This window comes from Heloderma suspectum, chromosome 2 (assembly GCF_057233095.1).
Source record: "Heloderma suspectum isolate Gila_16-S chromosome 2, 16-S_ref, whole genome shotgun sequence".
Taxonomy (NCBI): Eukaryota; Metazoa; Chordata; class Lepidosauria; order Squamata; family Helodermatidae; genus Heloderma; species Heloderma suspectum.
Window position 1 is genome coordinate 17,441,237 of NC_139459.1, and position 17,814 is coordinate 17,459,050.

The following is a 17,814-nucleotide window of genomic DNA, read 5'->3' on the forward strand; positions in this document are numbered from 1 at the left end:
GGCCGCACACTGGGCTGACATCTTCATCGAGCTGTCCAACACAGCCCCAAGATCTCTTTCCTGGTCAGTCACTGCTAGCTCAGATCCCATCAGGCTATACTTGAAGTTGGGATTTTTTGCTCCAACATGCATCACTTTACATTTGCCTACATTGAAACACATTTGCCATTTAGATGCCCATTCCTCCAGTTTGAAGAGATCCTTTTGGAGCTCTTCACAATCCCTTTTTGTTTTAACCACCCTAAATAATTTGGTGTCATCCGCAAACAAATACTTCACTGCTTACTCCTAATTCCAGATCATTTATGAATAGGTTGAAAAACATTGGTCCTAATACAGATCCCTGCAGGACCCCACTATTTACTTCCCTCCATTGGGAAAATTTACCATTTATTCCTACTCTCTGCTTTCTGTTCTTTAACCAGTTACTGATCCATAAGAGGACCTCTCCACTTATTCCATGACTGCTAAGTTTGCTCAGGAGTCTTTGGTGAGGGACTTTGTCAAAAGCCTTTTGGATGTCCAAGTAAACAATGTCTACCAGATCACCGCTGTCTCAAAGAACTCTAAAAGGTTAGTGAGACAAGACTTACCTTTGTGAAAGCTGTGTTGATTCTTTTTCAGCAGGGCTTGTCCTTCTATATGCTTAGTAATTTTATCTTTTATAATGCCTTCAACCAATTTACCCAGAACAGACATTAAGCTAATGGGCCTGTAATTTCCCAGATCCCCCCTAGATCCCTTTTTGAAAATTGGTGTTACATTGGCCATCTTCCAATCCTCTGGTATAGAGGCTGATCTTAGGGACATTTGGCATATTTTGGTTAGAAGATCAGCAATTTCTTATCTGAGGTCTTTGAGAACTCTGGGATGGATACCATCTACCCCCGGTGATTTATTTGCTTTCAATTTATCAATAAAGTTGAGAACTTCATCTTTTGTCACCACTATTTGCCTCAGTTCCTCAGACTCCCTTCCTGAAAACATCCATTCAGGCACAGGTATCTGTCCTATATCTTCTGCAGTGAAGACAGATGAGAAGAATTCATTCGGCTTCTCTGCAGTCTCCTTGTCCTCCTTCAGTACTCCTTTAACTCCATTGTCATCCAGTGGCCCAACTGCCTCCCTAGCTGGTTTTCTGCTTCTGATACATTTAAAGAATTCTTTATGGTTGGCCTTGATGTTGTTAGCGATATGCTCTTCAAAATGCTTTTTTGCATCTCTTATTGTCCTCTTGCATCACCTTTGTGCAAGCTTGTGCCCCTTTTTGTTTTCCTCATTTGGGCAAAACTTCCATTTTCTGAAGGATCTCTCTTTACTTTAATAGTTCCCTTAACACTGCTCATTAACCACGCCAGCAACCTCTTGGACTTGGTGCTACCTTTCCTAACTTGTGGTATACATTTTTAGCTGGGCTTCTATTGTGGTTTTGAGTAATCTTCAAACATTCTGAAGAGATTTAATCCTCTGGACTCCCCCTTTTAACTTCCTTTTCACGAGTTCCCTCATTTTAGAGACGTTTCCTTTTTTGGAGTCAAATGTGACTGTGTCGGACTTCCTGGGCACTTTTCCACTCAAAGATATATTAAATCTGATAGCACTGTGATCACTGTTTCCAAGTGGTTCAACAAAATTTACATCATGTACTAGGTTCTGGGTGACACCACTTAGCATTAAATCCAAGGTTGCCTCCCCTCTGGTTGGTTCCATGACCAACAGTTCCAGGTCACAATCATTTCGGGCATTTAGAAATTTAACCTCTTTCTCATGGCTGGAACATGCATTTATCCAGTCAATGTGGGGGTAATTGAAGTCGCCCATTATTACAATACTTCCTTGTTTGGAAGCCTCCCTGATTTCATTTTCCTTCACAAGGTCACTCTGAGCATTCTGGTCTGGGGGCTGATAGCATGTTCCTAGCACTAAATTAGTTTTGGAGACTGGTGTTGTCACCCACAGTGCTTCTGTGCCTACCCCTTTAGGTGTTCTAGTCCGCTCGACACTATGCCCTCTTTGATGTACAGTGCAACACCTCCCCCAGTACGCCCTTCCCTGTTCTTCCTATAGAGATTATATCCAGAGATGACCGTCTCCCACTGGTTCCCTCCACTCCACCAGGTTTCTGTAATGCCCACTATATCCAGGTTTTCCTTTAAAATCAAGCACACCAATTCTCCCATTTTGGCTCGGAGGCTTTTTGCATTTGCATAAAAACACCTGTACACAGTATCCTTCCCCAGATGCCTTTGGTGTGTGTATCTTTTGCTATGGGGCATTGGCTCCTTTGATTGGCTATTATGTTCTACTATGTACTCCTGGCCTATTTCCTCCCCTTCTATATTTGGGCAATCAAAATCATTGTCATATTCATCCCTTTGGGATGATTTAACCCGAACCGGATGCCTCCCAGCTCCTGTCAGTTTTCGCCCAGGGTTTAGTTTAAAAGCTGCTCTGCCACCTTTTTTAAGTTTAGCACCAGCAGTCTGGTTCCATTTTGGTTCAAGTGGAGCCTGTCCCTCTTGTACAGGCCCAGCTTGTCCCAAAATGTTCCCCAGTGCCTAACAAATCTGAATCCTTCCACCTTGCACCACTGTCTCATCCACGCAGCTTCACCTGTCTAGCTGGCCCTGAACATGGAACTGGTAGCATTTCGGAGAAAGCCATCTTGATGGTCCTTGATTTCAACCTCCTACTTAGCAACCTAAATGTGGCTTTCAGGACCTCACGACTACATTTCCCACATCGTTGGTACCAACATGGACCACGACCACTGGCTCCACCCCAGCACTATCTACTAGGCTACCTAGACAATGCGTGATATCCGCAACCTTTGCACCAGGCAGGCAATTCACCATGTGGTCTACACGCACATCACAAACCCAGCTGTCTATGTGTCTAATGATTGAATCTCCCACTACCTCAAGCCCCCCTCCCCCAGGAAGCACATCCTCGGTACAAGAAGATATTTGTTTGTCTTCCAAGGAATGAGTCCCTTCTAAGAGATCATTTCCCTTTTCCTCAGAATGATGCCCTCCTTCCCCGAGACCTGCAATCTCCATGACAGCAGAGGAGCTGTCACCCTGAGAGTGGGACACAGCTAATAGGTCCCTGAAGGTCTCTTCCACCAATCTCTTTGCCTCTCTTAGCTTCTCCAGGTCAGCAACCTTGGCCTCAAGGGAACAAATAGCCCCCTCTCCACTGCTGGCTTTCTACCTCGATAACTGATTTTTTTTATTTGGGTGTGCTTTCCCTGGAAAACTTAGTTGTTTACTATGAGAAGTTGGGGAAATGATTTATAGTTATTTATTTACAGTTACGTACTGTGAATATGGATTAGGGAGGGAAGAGTTCCCCACCCTGGCTTCCTCGCCCTGTTGCTAAACCCACACAGTTGCTTAACTTGTTTATTTGCTGACGCTTTGTCACTGGGGCTCTTCACACTCAGAGAGCTGGCTCCCTTGCAAGCAGGCCTCCTTATATAGATAGGCCCAACTGCTGCTGCAGTGAATCTGATTGGAGGCCCTCATCTGAAAAGCAAGGGAGGCTGTGTGAAAACTCCCTTCTCTTGGCCCCACCCCTGTACCCTGACCAGGGAGAGTTGTGCTTTCCCAACTTTTGTGCAGTTTTTTGCCCATTCCATTCTGCTGGTATTTTTGGTTTTTGGTGCCATCCCTTTTGCCTTTGTCTCCACCCATCACTAGAATGCAGCCCCCGAGAGCTTCTCTGAAATGAAATCCGCCCCTTGGGTTGAAAGAGGTTCAACACTCCTCTATACTGCAATGAAGAGTTGGTGCACTTGGCTGCTGAGAGAGAGAGGAGAGAGGCTGCAACTGGGAATGCTGGCATTTTGCTAAAGGTATACTGCTACAGAAATAGGACCAAAATGAACTTTTGGCAGAACTGACACTAATCAACCTGATTAAGACCAAGGAGCTGTCATTGGGCACGCACTTGACTGGTATGCTACTCAGAGGTCATTGCTTATCTTCCCACCGTGTGTATATAAGGTTATTCAGAGGTTTTCCCCTATGTTCAGACAGCTGGTTGGAGTCATCTTGTCTCCCCTGCTCCCCACATAGCACCAAAAATGCAGCACAGATGGGCTACCCATTTTAGCGATGCTCCTTCCTAATTTTTCTCCCCCCACACCTTCCGCCTGAAGGTTAATCCACCTAATCTCATTATTGCTGTAGATGATTGTCCTGGGCGACTGCTAAAGCATGGTACAACCTTTGATTTTCAGTGTGACATGGGAACTGCTAAGAGTCATTGGATATACATTGTGTTCTGCTCTGTGCTATTTTAGGACTTGGACTTAAGATGTAGCCCATTTCATTTTTCTTTAAAATGTTAATTCTTTAAGGAGATTTGGCTGCATTGTTTTTTAAAATGCATGTCACATGTAGGAAGAGGCTGGTGGAGGGGATAATGTTTTTTGGGAAGATGCATTGTACATTATCCTGCATTCATGTTAATGGGCCTAGGAATTTCTGGAGATCTGGTCTAGGATATTTCTGAACAACTTTGTTTCTTAATTGGGTGCAAGACCTGCTAAAAAACTCATTCTTGGGACTTGACATCTCTGGTATCTAATCCCTGATGTTGAGGGTTGGCCATGGCTACTCATCTTCATGTTCTCGGAGGCACTCTCATTTCTGTTACTTCATGTATGTCAATGCTGCTAAACTTCGGCTCTGAAAACAACTTCCAGGGTAGATGTCAAATTAAGCTCTGATCATGGGTTCCTACCCTTTTGTTCCGTTTGAGTTGTTAGGTCAGTTGTTTCACTCCCTGCCTACCACACCCTTACAGCTTACCTGGTGTCAGGGTGGAAACTGAGCCGATAGAACCCCAGAGCAGTTCTGATTCTGAGGAGGAGCAGCAATCCGTGGGAGAGGAGCCAGCGCATCCCTCACAGGCACAGCAGCTGGCAGAGATTCCTCCTGCTGGCATTCCTGAGATAGATAGTGATCCTAGCAGTGAGAAAGTGCAGGAGGGGGGCTTGCTAGACTCTCGACGCAGGGAGCGATGAGCGATGGAGGGTGCGGAAAGGAGGTGTAGCGCCCATTTGGCACGCAAGCAACGGCCACCTCCCGTGGACCCAAGGGAAAGAGGGAGGATCTCTCCCTAGCCCATGAGTTCAGGGTCTGCAAGTGATTCTCCTTCAAATGGAGATCAACTGCCTACTCGGAGCATAGGCGACTCTGCTGTTCCTTGCTTAGTCGCTGGTGATTAGCATCTGAAAGAGTCATTAAGTTGTAAAAGGATTAAAGCCTTGAAAAGAATCCTTTCGTCTGTGTCTTGAGTTGGCTATTGGAGTCTACTGAAAGAGGCCGCTAGGGTGCTCCTGACACCTGGGTACCATCGGTGGAGATGGTCAGAAGAAGCCACTTTTTTTAAAGCATTTCTGTTTTGCTTCTGTGTTGCCAAAGCAGGACCATGTACCACCACCATTACTTGGGGAGAGTTCCAGGGTTGCATATGTCCAGGTAGACACGAGCTGGTGTTCCAGTGATCGGAGCTTTGCTGTACAGAAGCCTGAAAGTGCCAAACCTGCAAGCACATCATAAGTTATTAAAAGGCCCAGGTTCTTGGGGATGGTAACGCACTAAGGAAAATTCAAACCTACTTGTCAAAGAAGTCAAAACTATTCAGACCAACTACTGTGTGTGTGTATTTGCTCATAGGGACTGAGACTTTCAGGGGTCTCCAAACTTTTCGAGCTGGTGGGTGCATTTGAAGTTTTGATAGCATGTCATGGGCACTCTCACAAAATGGCTATCATGATTTGGCTTCCCATTTACAAAATGGCTGCCAGGATGGGCATGGCCAGTCACAAAACACCCATTTTCCAGGGGGCAAACTGCTGAAGCTAAAAGAAACTTAACTTACTCAAGAACCCAAGTACAAGGCAGAGGTGAGTTTCTGAACTCCAAAACACAAAACTATTCTTTTGAACCCACAGTTTTGTGTTCCAATACCCATTTGACAGAAGGCATATTTCAAAATAAAGCACTGGACTGCAGCCACCCACCATTTTTATTTTCTAGGAATGCCTACAAGGCCCTTTGTCCTTGGAAATAAAGATGGAGCAGCACTAGAGGCTGGCACTGACTTTACAGCATGATAGTCTGCCAGTTAAAAAAAATCTTTAAAAGTTTAAAAAATTAGGAGGGCGGGGAGCCTGGCAGGAGCCACATTGGAGACCCCAGGTCTAACCCTTTTTCTACTCCCCCCAACCCATGCAGGCCAAAAAGCAGCCTGTGGGTTATATTGATTGGGGAAAGCAATGCAGAGGGAAAGGATTAAAACACCCCCTTCTTCTTACCTCTGCAAACTCCAGCTACATTTCTTTCCATCTTTTTAAAGTTGGGAGATCCAGTTGTGGGCACCTTTTGTAACATTCCGTTTGCTCCTAAGCTTCCTCACAGTAGGTAAAGGTAATGGCACACTCTGAAGCTCTGTCTTCCCAGAAATATATATTTATACAATACAAATGCCACGTTTTCCTGTAAAGAAGTCTTTAAAATTTCCCAGTGCTGAACTATTTGAAGCAGCTGCTGCTGTTATGTAAAAGCTGTGGGCAAGGTTACAAAAGCCGAAAATGGCTCACCAGCCTGGAAAGAGGTGTTTTAGAGAAAAGATTGCAGTTTGGGGTGAAGATATGGTCATGTTACTGGGGCCAGTTACCTTTTTACATAAAACCTGGGAGCAGGTGGGGTGGGGTGAGGGAGAGAGAGACAGGACATTATAAAGTGACATGGACAATCTGCAAAAGTCCTCACCTCATTCAGTCCAAATGTACCTTTCCTCTTTAGAGTCCCGCTCTAGAAAACAAAGAAACCCCAGTTCTCCAAGTTAGTTTACACAGAAGCTGGCTGTCCCCATACTGACTGGGAAGTGTGTGTATGCATAGGAGAAACTAAGAAACTTCCCCTCTCCTGCAATTGCCGGAGCACTTTTATACTTTTAAGGCGCAATCCTAACTAGATAGGTGGCTGCCTCCAAATTCGGAGGTGACTGCCTATCCAAAGCAAGGCAGGAGAGGCACAGGGGCGGGGGGATTGCTGTTTTTCACTAGACAGCCGTTTTTGGCTGTCTAGCAGCGGGAGCCCAACCAGGAGAGGAAGCTGCCATACTACACATTGGATGTGTCGTACGCGCAGGTCCGCTCGCCCCCCTCTGGAATGCTCCCCACCCCTTTTCAGTCGCTCCGCGCTCCTCTTGCAAGTGTGCATGACAGGGCTTCTCTGTGCTGCCTTGGAGGCAGCGCAGTCGAGAGGGGCAGGCAGTTCCCGGAAATGAGCATATCCTATGGCCGCTAGACAGTGTTTACTTTGTAAAACTTTTTTACAAAGTAAAAGTTTACTTTGAACAAAAGAACTGGTCTGGCAATGAATGAATGGTCAAATGACTGAATGCTCATGGAACCTGGTGGGAGGGCCAACTCTTAACTTCTGAGCCAACAGGGCTGGCCCAAGACGTTTTGCTGCCTGAAGCAAAGAACAAGAGGATGCCCCCTCTCATTTCATGTACAAAAGTCAACTGGATTGATGGTTGAATCTTTCTTCAACACTGTCAGTGAGTCACAGTGCAAGCAACATAGCACACAGCTCTCTCCTTAAACACCTAGCTGCCACCTCAGGTAACCACCTCACTCTGCCTAATGGTAGGGCCGGCCCTGTCAACCAGTATTTGTCCAGGTAGACTGCTATGTGCATCTGTCAAAACTCAACACTTGCCTTGCAGCTGAGAGATCCAACATTTCTTTTTTTCTCTTGCTTCTCTCTTCGTCCTCAGATGAAGTGATGAACAGAAAACCTGTCTGTTAAGAGAGAGTCCACAGACATCTTGGCAACAGCTTGGGACTCTGGGGAAGGAGGGAAAGGCCTTATTTAGACATTGATTGCTCAAGAATTCTGGCTCAGGATTCCCCATCATATAACCTTGGTTAAGCAGTTTGAATAATTCGTTGCTTTCAGTGCTATTCTCTTGCCAATCGCCCCAATCTGCAAAACCAAGGTGACAAGACCTGTTTTACTGTTGTGTCTTCACAAGTTATCATATTTCACAAAAAGTTCAAAAAAATATGGCAGTTGGCTGATTAAAGGTGTGTTTACAGCACAATCTGTCTACTCAGAAATAAGTCCCATTAAATTCAATCGAACTTACTTCCAGGTAAGTGGGTATAGGACTGCAGTCAACTGTATCGCTTTTTGACAGATTAATAAACTTTCATACATATTGCAATATCTCAATAAAAAGTATTTTTGAGGATTCCAAAGGAAGGTAGCCGTTTCACTCTGATAACAGCACTTAAAAGAAAATTCACCCATCCTGGCTAACAGAAATTTGTTACCTTTAAAAATTCTATACTACTTCTTATCACCCAAGGTGATCTGAGGGTGGTGTACATAAAATTAGAAAAACAATAGACTATAACTCTACAAATTAAACAAAAGCATAAAAACCATAAAACCAGCAAATAAAAAAAAAGCTAAAATCAAGTTAGATTTTAAAACTGAATTACGGGCGCAATCCTATGGCCGCTAGACAGTGACTAGACAGTCATAGGATTTTTTGTTTTCTGGGAACCAAGCTTGGAAGCCAGCACTCTGAGGTAAGCTCCCAGAAAACCACCTCCGTGCCATCTCCCCTGCTGCCTCATAGTTGGCGAAGTTTGTCCCTGGCTCCACACTCATAAGAGCAGTGCGAAGCGGAGGAAAAAGGGGCGTTCCTGGGGGCAGGGTGGGGAAGGGATGGCGGAAGTGCCGTTATGACACTTATTATGTGCCATCTGGCCTACCACCCGCCACTCTGAGGCGCCCCAGCTAGACAGCCGAAATCGGCCATCTAGCTGCAAATGCAGGACAGTCGGAGCATGGAGGAGAAGATCCCCTCTGCGCTCCCCCCACCCCTCATTGGATAGTCGGTCGCCTCCAAGTTCGGAGTAGTCCGACTATCCCCATAGGATTGGGCCCTCCATCGGGGAAGGCTGAAGTAGACAACACTGGAACTAGATGGACCAATAATCTGACTCGGCAAAAGCCATGGGCTGTTCTAGGGCTGTGGGTGGTTTGTTAACCATGGCAAGAACCTACCCTTGTAGGGTTCGGATGACACGATAAGCCATGGTGACCACCCACCACGGCTTGAATATTCAAAATGGCTGCTAGCATGCACACAACCCATTGTGGCTTAAACAAGCCACTGTGAGCTGCGGTGATTGCGCAAAGGTAAATTCCTATGTTCCTATGATGAGTCTCAGCTCCCCCTATCTCCATGAGTGTGGGCTTCTAAAGTCTTGGTTTTTTGCTGAAGGAGAGGCATGATGAAGGTTTTCTAAAGACAGACATTTCATTAAATAATGGAGAGTGGACAGGGCCAGAGTTTAGCAGGTTCTCATAGAATCATAGAATAGTAGGGTTGGAAGGGGCCTACAAGGCCATCGAGTCCAACCCCCTGCTCAATGCAGGAATCCAAGTCAGAGCATCCCTGACAGATGGCTGTCCAGCCTCGTCTTGAATACCTCCAGTGTGGGAGAGCCCACCACCTCCCTCGGTAATTGGTTCCATTGTCATATTGCTCTTACAGTCAGGAAGTTTTTCCTGATGTTCAGCCGGAATCTGGCTTCCTGTAACTTGAGCCCATTCTTCCGTGTCCTGCACTCTGGGGTGATCAAGAAGAGATCCTGGCCTTCCACTGTGTGACAACCTTTCAAGTACTTGAACAGTGCTATCATATCTCCCCTCAGTCTTCTCTTCTCAAGGCTAAACATGCCCAGTTTTTTCAGTTCTCTCTTCATAGGGCTTTGTTTCCAGTCCCCTGATCATCTTTGTTGCCCTCCTCTGAACCCTCTCCAGTTTGTCTGCATCCTTCTTAAAGTGTGGTGCCCAGAACTGGACACAGTACTCCAGATGAAGCCTAACCAGTGCTGAGTAGAGGGGAACTAGGACTTCCTGGGATTTGGAAGCTATGCTTCTATTAATGCAGCCCAAAATAGCATTTGCCTTTTTTGCAGCCACATCACATTGTTGGCTCATATTCAGCTTGTGATCGACAACCATTCCAAGATCCTTCTCGCTTGTAGTGTTGTTGAGCCACGTATCCCTCATCTTATAACTGTGCATTTGGTTTCTTTTTCCTAGGTGCAGAACTTGGCATTTATCCGTATGAAATGTCATTCTGTTGTTTTCTGCCCAGCGCTCCAGTCTATCCAGATCACTTTGAATTTTGTTTCTGTCTTCCAAAGTATTAGCTATCCCGCCCAATTTTGTGTCATCTGCAAATTTGATCAGCATTCCCTGCACCTCCTCCTCCAAGTCATTAATACAAATGTTGAAGAGCACTGGGCCCAGGACTGAGCCCTGCGGTACCCCACTCGTTACCTCTCCCCAGTTTGAGAAGGTCCCATTGATAAGCACTCTTTGAGTCCGATTCTGTAGCCAACTGTGGATCCACCGGATCGTTGTTTCATCTAGCCCACTTTGAGCTAGTTTGCTCATCAGGAGATCATGGGGCACTTTGTCGAAAGCTTTGCTGAAGTCGAGGTATATGATGTCTACAGCATTCCCACGGTCTACAAGGGAGGTTAATTCATCAAAAAATGAGATCAGATTTGTCTGGCAGGATTTGTTTTTGACAAATCCATGTTGGCTTCGAGTAATCATGGCATTGTTTTCAAGGTGCTTCCAGATGGATTGCTTTATCATCTGTTCCAGAATTTTCCCTGGGATTGATGTCAGACTGACTGGTCTGTAGTTCCCAGGTTCCTCCTTTTTGCCCTTTTTGAAGATAGGGACAACATTAGCCCTCCTCCAGTCATCTGGCACCTCCCCCGTCCTCCATGATTTCTCAAAGAGAATAGACAGCGGTTCTGAGAGTTCTTCTGCCAGTTCCTTTATTACTCTAGGATGCAGTTCATCTGGCCCTGGAGATTTGAACTCATTCAAAGTAATGAGGTGTTCCTTGACCATATGCCTGTCGATCTCAAGCTGCAATCCTGCCCCTTCAGCCTGCACTTCGCCTTTGCCAGGGGGGTCATAGACCCCCTTTTGGGAGAAGACTGAGCCAAAGTAGGAATTGAGCACCTCTGCCTTTTCTTTGTCATCTGTTATCATTTTGCCATCCTTACTTAATAGCTGAACCACCATTTCTTTCCTCTGCCTTTTACTATGCACGTAGCTGAAGAAAGCCTTTTTGTTGTTTTTAGCATCCCTCGCTAACCTCAGCTCGTTCTCAGCTTTAGCCTTCCTGACGCCATCCCTGCAATTCTGTGCTACCTGCCTGTACTCTTCCTTTGTTACTTGCCCTTCTTTCTACTTCCTATATGTGTCCTTTTTTGTTTTCAGGTCATCTCTTAGCTTTTTGTGAAGCCACATTGGCTTCTTCTGTTGTCTTCCACCTTTTCTTCTTGTTGGAATTGTTTGTGATTGTGCCTTAAGAATTTCCTTTTTTAAAAGCTCCCACCCATCTTGGACTCCTTTTCTCGTTAGAGTTGCTTGTCATGGGACCTTACTATCATTGTTCTGAGTTTATTAAAGTCAGCTTTCCTAAAATCCAGGGTACGTGTTTGACTACACTTGGCTTTTGCTTCCCTTAGAACCAAGAACTCAAGTGCAACATGGTTGCTTTCCCCCAGAGTTCCTGTAACTGCTACTTTATCCACTAAGTCATCTCTGTTGGTTAGGATCAAGTCAAGGATAGCTGATCCTCTAGTTCCTTCCTTTACTTTCTGTAGGAGGAAGTTATCCGCCACACAAGTCAGGAATTTCCTGGAGGGGCCATGTTTTGCAGAATTTGTCTCCCAACAAATATTGGGGAAATTGAAGTCCCCCATTACTACTACATCATGCTTCCTTAAAACATCGGCTATTTGCTTTTCAAAAGTTTCATCCTTGTCTTCTCCTTGATTGGGTGGCTGGTAGTAGACTCCGACCACCAGGTTCCTTTTATTCTTTGCTCCATTTATTTTAATCCAGATGCTCTCGATGGGGCTACCAAGCTCATCCTCCTGTATTTCTGTGCAGAGATATGTATTTTTCACATACAGTGCAACCCCACCTCCCTTTCTGTTCCTCCTGTTCCTTTTGAACAAGTTATATCCTTCAATTGCTGTATTCCAGTCATGAGAGTCATCCCACCTAGTCTCAGTTATACCTATCAAGTCATAGACTCTCTGACTTCTCTGCAGGAGAAGACAGCTGGCTTCTCTCTGTTTGCATTAGCAGCTCAAAGTTTCTGTCCATGGCTTTTGTCACTGAGCCGACTTGTTCAGTCCATAACAAGGCGAACCGGTTGGCATCGTTGGGCATCTGCTGAGGCCAACACCCCATCCAGGGGCCCACTGCAAAGCCCACAGAACCCTCTGAGCCCCCTCTTCCTCCTTGCTGCTGTTGCCTACCCATTTGTCCTCTCCGAGTGAGTGAAAAGTGCCAGGGACGGGAGCAAGGAGAGTGTGCAGCAGCCTGTGCACACCCTGCCCTCTCCCTCTGGGCAGTGGCATTCATTGGGTCCAGAGGAACAGGGCAAGTGAATGGACAGCAGCAATACCAGGGAGGAGGACCAGGGAGGAGGAGCCAAGAGTCACCATGTTCCCAGCATGCAACTCAACTGGGGTTTGCTGTCAGAGCTGCATTGAGCAGTGTCCAAGCTGCGCTTCCCTTTCTCCTCTTGGGCTGCTGTAAAACCTGCTGCATTTTAATATCACGGCCACGTTTGAAGGGATGGGCTATAGCCCATGTTCAGTCCCTTCAGCATGCAAGGGAGTGTGGGTATCAGGGCTGGGGGACACCCTTGCCTGAGACCGTGGAGAGTGGCCACCCATCAGAAACAACACTGAGCTGGATGGACCAACTGTCTGACTCTGTGTGCCAGCTTCCTGGCACCAGGAAAGAGGCTAAATTATTGGTTCTTCCTGTTCTGCTTGGCTGCTTGCACTGTGCCTGTTTGTCACTCTGGTACATGGCATATTGACAAAGTTTCAGTGGATACTGAGAAACAACCAGCCCCTTGGCAAATCTAGATGCCTGCCTCGAACAGAGGTCAGGATCCACTTACCCTTCGTGACATTTTGCAAATGGTGATTTGTACGTGCAGTCTATCTAAGTTGCAATTGATTGGATTGATCTTGCTGTTACAGTTGCCCAAGAGACCCCCCCCCTTCCCAAACCCCTTTCTCGGAGTACTCTGCTCCTCATGCGATATGGCCTATTTTTACGGCCAAGAGAAGTCTGCCATAAATAGCTTGTGAGCATTACTTCCCTTGTTCTGGCTGCAAGTGAAGAGGTCACATTGGGCTCCTATTGATTGATAGGGAGCCTTTTAAGTTAATTACGGGTACATCGGCGAGGAGCTTCTTTTCGCAGTTGAAGGCACTTAAGCAATTCAGCTCTTCTCCACTTTTCCCACTCTTGGCCTTGGCATAGGCTATGTGGCCCGCTCCCCGATGATGTTACTTACGGGCGGGCCGCATGGAAGACGTGCTTGTGCTTTTCACAGCTTCCCTGTACTTTTTGTTGTGTGCTACCCAAACAAAATGGTCTTGGAGCGATTATGCATAGTCAGATAAAGGAAGGCACTGGAGTACAGTTCTTCTGGACTGTACCAATTCGGAATGCAGGTGGGGCATTGCATGATAGAGTATTTCCCCACATAAAAAACAAAACAGACCCTTCTTGCCTGGGGAAAGCTAGTATGTCAGGAAGATGGATCCTAGCTTGCCTTCTTCCTGACATGCTAGTTTTGCACGTACAGGGAATTATTGTTGCTTTTTTTTAACATGAAAGAGCTTGCTGTATCCCAGGAAGACTGTGCCACACACCTTCTGAACACACAGATTGGCTCTCAGTCATGTGGTTAGTGGTTACGTCATCTGAGATGGAGGATTTTCTAAACCTGAGGCTCTGAAGTTGATTGATTAATTGCACTCTGTCTTAATCTTTCTGGTATTCAAGTTCCCCCTCAGCCTGGTTTGAAACCTAGAATGGAAGGCAGTACAGTTCGCTGTGGCCACAGAAGCCTGCAGGACTGGCTTATCCCTTCAACTGGCTATGGCTGATGGGAGTTGTAGTCCTAGACATCAGGAGGGCAATAGGCTGGGGAAGGCTTAGTTGATTGGTCTTCAGCAGCAACAGAATCTAGCTTTTAGAAAGGCAACGGTAGGTTGTGTGGTCAGGCAGCTATAGCAGCATTTTCATCTGTCAGGAGGCGCCCTAGCGGCCTCTTTCAGTAGACTCCAATAGCCACAGATGAAAGGATTCTTTTCAAAGCTTTAATACTTTTACAACTTAATGACTCTTTCACATGCTAATCACCAGCGACTAAGCAAGGAACAGCAGAGTGGCCTATGCGCCAAGTAGGCAGTTGATCCCCATTTGAAGGAGAGTCACTTGAAGACCCTGAACTTATGGACTAGGGAGAGATCCTCCCTCTTTCCCTTGGGTCCACGGGAGGCGGCCGTTGCTTGTGTGCCAAACGGGCGCTACGCCTCCTTTCCGCGCCCTCCATCGCTTGTCGCTCCCTGCGTCTGCATCGAGCGTCTAGCAAGCCCCCCTCCCGCACTCTCTTGCTGCCAGGGTCACTATCTATCTCAGGAATGCCGGCAGGAGGAATCTCTGCCAGCTGCTGTGCCTGTGAGGGATGAGTGGGCTCCACTCCCACGGATTGCTGCTCCTCCTCAGAATCAGAACTGCTCTGGGGTTCTATCGGCTCAGTTTCCACCCTGACATCATCCTCTTACCTGCTCCCTCCACTCCTTCTAGATTCCAAAAGTAGCAAAAGGAAAATGGAACTCAGTTTAGCATTATGTGGAAGAGCCTTGGGCTCATGATTTGCCCTCTCTTCCTCTGGTGCGGCCACGAGGAGGAGGAGGAGCTTGGAAGCTTTTACTTCCATTTCCTACATATTTATTTATTTGATTTAAACCCCGCCTTTCCACAAAAAGACTGATGCTGTACTTCCAGCTTCACCAACTGACCACAGAGATGCTGGGCTGGGGGAAAAGTGCACACCAGGTCTGGGTTCGGGAACAGCTGCAGATAGCTCAACCTGCCCCTGGCACGTTCTTTCCTGGTAATGTGTGAAGCAGTCCCAAGCTTGTTGGATTTTGGAGGCGGTGCTGGTTCTGCTTTGAGGCTTCCCACTGCCTGCCGCTTCCCACTCACTCCTTCTCCACTTTGATATACATATGGGCCTAGCAGCGCCGCTGCATACCACATAAGCAGATCCTCGCAGGTTCTCCTTCCCATGCCTGAAGGAAATCGATCCAAGAAAGGCTGTTTGCTAACATCACCTTGTTGAGCCCTCAATGACTGATGTTATGGCTGATTTTCCAGTCTGGGTTTTATTCCTCACCATGTGTATTTGCTTTGCTCTAGTTCAAGCAGAGAATTCTCTTTTGAAAAATTTGACTTTTTCACCTTGTTTGTATTGGGCTTCAGAAGTATGTTGGACCAGACTTTGAGAAAGCAACAAGCAATATCAAATGCTACATTTATTATGTAGGGGAGAAAATATTATAAACTTAGCATTTGTTGTGGTATTCTTAATAACAGTGCCATTTAGTTACCATAGAAACATGTTTCAAAGTGTTTTCTGGAGAGAAAAGTTGTTCAGGATGGGTAGGAAGGCAAAGGGAACAAGACTTTACAGGGCCTGTCCAAGACATTTTGCTGCCTGAGGCGGAATAGCAAATAGTGCCCCTATTCCCAAGTCAAAGTGTATGGTACCCAGGAGAGCCAGCCCTACCATTAGGCAGAGTGAAGCAGCTGCATTACAGACTTCCAGAAGGTAGCTGCAAATCTGCAGAGAAAAACAAGAAAATGCAGAGGTCATCATACACATGAATGTTCTCCTCCTACCTTTTCACTCTTCTAGTGGCAGTGGCAGAAGAGACAAAGGAGACAAAGGCAAAGAGATAAGTGGGCTGGAGGAAGCTGGAGGAAGCTCAGAGGGCTGTCCATTTCCTGCTGAGTGGCTGTGAGCTCACCAGGTGCCCCTGAGAGCTTCAGTTAATTGGGGGTGTGTGGCCTGAGTACTCCCAGCAACTGAGTGGGCAGGAAGCTTCAGTCTGTTTCCTGCCTCCCAGCTGAGCAGAGCAGAGGAAGCTGCTCCAGCTGGTCTAGGGACCACAGAAGCAAGCAAGCTTCCAGAGGGCGAGTGATCAGAGCGAGCGAACAGGGGGAGCAAACAGGAGTTGGTCAGGGGAGTTCGGCAGGGGAGGCTAAGGGGGAGGCCCCTAACATTTAAAACTTTATTTGTCTTGTTACACACACTTCCATACCAGTGGGACTCAGTTTTTAACCTGCAGTGAGTAGAGGACCAGGCACAGGCTATTCTAGAACAACCAGGAAGCTAGACACAAAAAGGGAAAAGAGACTATGGAAGGACAAGACTCTCCAGTGGTGGTGACCTGCAAGGTGTGTGCCATGTTTGTTTTCTTGCCTGAGAACAACATGGCCTACACCTGCAACAAGTGCAAGTTGATCACGCTGCTGGAAGAAAAAGTAAGAGGACTGGAGCGGCGAGTGTCGACCCTCCAGGGAATAAGAGAACATGAAGAGTTCTAGGACAGAACGGTGGAACTACAGCAGCAAAGTGAAGAACAGAAGCTAGAAGAGCAACAGCAAGCTGAGGCAGAAGAGGAAACTGCTGAGCTGAGGAAAAATGAAGTAGAGGATACTCCTTGGAAAAGGGTGACAGTTAGGAGCAGAAGAGCTAGAAGACACTCAGCACCAGTGGAGGCAGTGGAACTAGGGAACTGTTTCCAGGTACTTGAGGATGAGACTGGAGGACAGCCTGCAGAGGAAGAATTACAGGGGAACCGTCATGAGAGCGAGCAAGAGGGCCGCTGAAGGTCAGCGAAGCAGAGGCGATGAAACCAAGGCCTACAGCTACACGAAGAGAAGAGTAGTAATAGTGGGAGACTCCTTGCTGCGTGGGATCGAAACCCAAATATGTCGCGATGACCCGTGGACTCGCCAGGTATGCTGTCTCCCGGGAGGACAGATTAGAGACGTGACTGAAGGGTTGCCTGCACTCATAAAGCCCACTGACAGATTTCCCTTTCTTCTCATCCATGTGGGAACAAATGATACCGCCAAACAGAGCTATGAAGAAATCATGTCAGATTTTGAAGCTTTGGAAAGGAAACTCAAGAACTTTGGGGCCCAGATAGTTTTCTCATCCATCCTTCCAGTAGTTAGAAGAGGGATAGAAAGGGAACGAAAAATACTCCGGGTGAATGACTGGCTATGAAGGTGGTGCTGACGAGAGAGATTTGGATTCTGGGACCACGGGCTATACTTCCTGGAAGATGGGCTGTTGGCTAGGGATGGGTTGCACCTCACGAAGGCTGGGAAGAATGTGTTTGGCCACAGCATGAAGAACTTTATTAGAAGGGCTTTAAACTGAATCCTACGGGGAAGGGAGATGTAAAGTTGGGGGTAACAATAGACGAAGGCTCATGCACCACAACAGAGGGAACAGCTCTAATAGCGTCCAATAATAGTCTTCACAAACATGTAGGAAGAAAGCCACACCATCGACGTCTGTATACTAATGCCCAGAGTATGGGAAACAAACAGAATGAACTTGAACTCTTAATACAGGAGGGAAATTATGACTTGATAGATATAACTGAGACTTGGTGGGATGACTCTCATGAGTGGAATACAGCAATTGAAGTATTCCAGTCAATTGTTGATATAACTTATTCAAAAAGAAGGCGAGGAACAGAAAGGGAGGTGGGGTTGCACTATATGTTAAAAATACTTATCTCTGCACAGAATATAGGAGGATGAGCTTGGTAGCCCC

The 17,814-nt window shown here is 46.5% G+C and overlaps 1 protein-coding gene across 2 annotated transcripts in view; it reads left to right on the forward strand.

The window, feature by feature from the left end:
- The window catches only part of MAPK4 (mitogen-activated protein kinase 4), a 104,199-nt gene that overhangs the window by 24,490 nt on the left and 61,895 nt on the right, over positions 1-17,814 (forward strand). The window contains exons 2-3 of one of the 2 annotated variants that reach the window (XM_084832021.1): positions 426-573; positions 3,702-3,856. The exons of the other annotated variant lie outside the window; for it this stretch is intronic. The gene's annotated coding sequence lies outside the window, so the exon portion shown is untranslated. The remainder of the gene's footprint in view (positions 1-425; positions 574-3,701; positions 3,857-17,814) is intronic. 2 annotated transcript variants of the gene reach the window in all.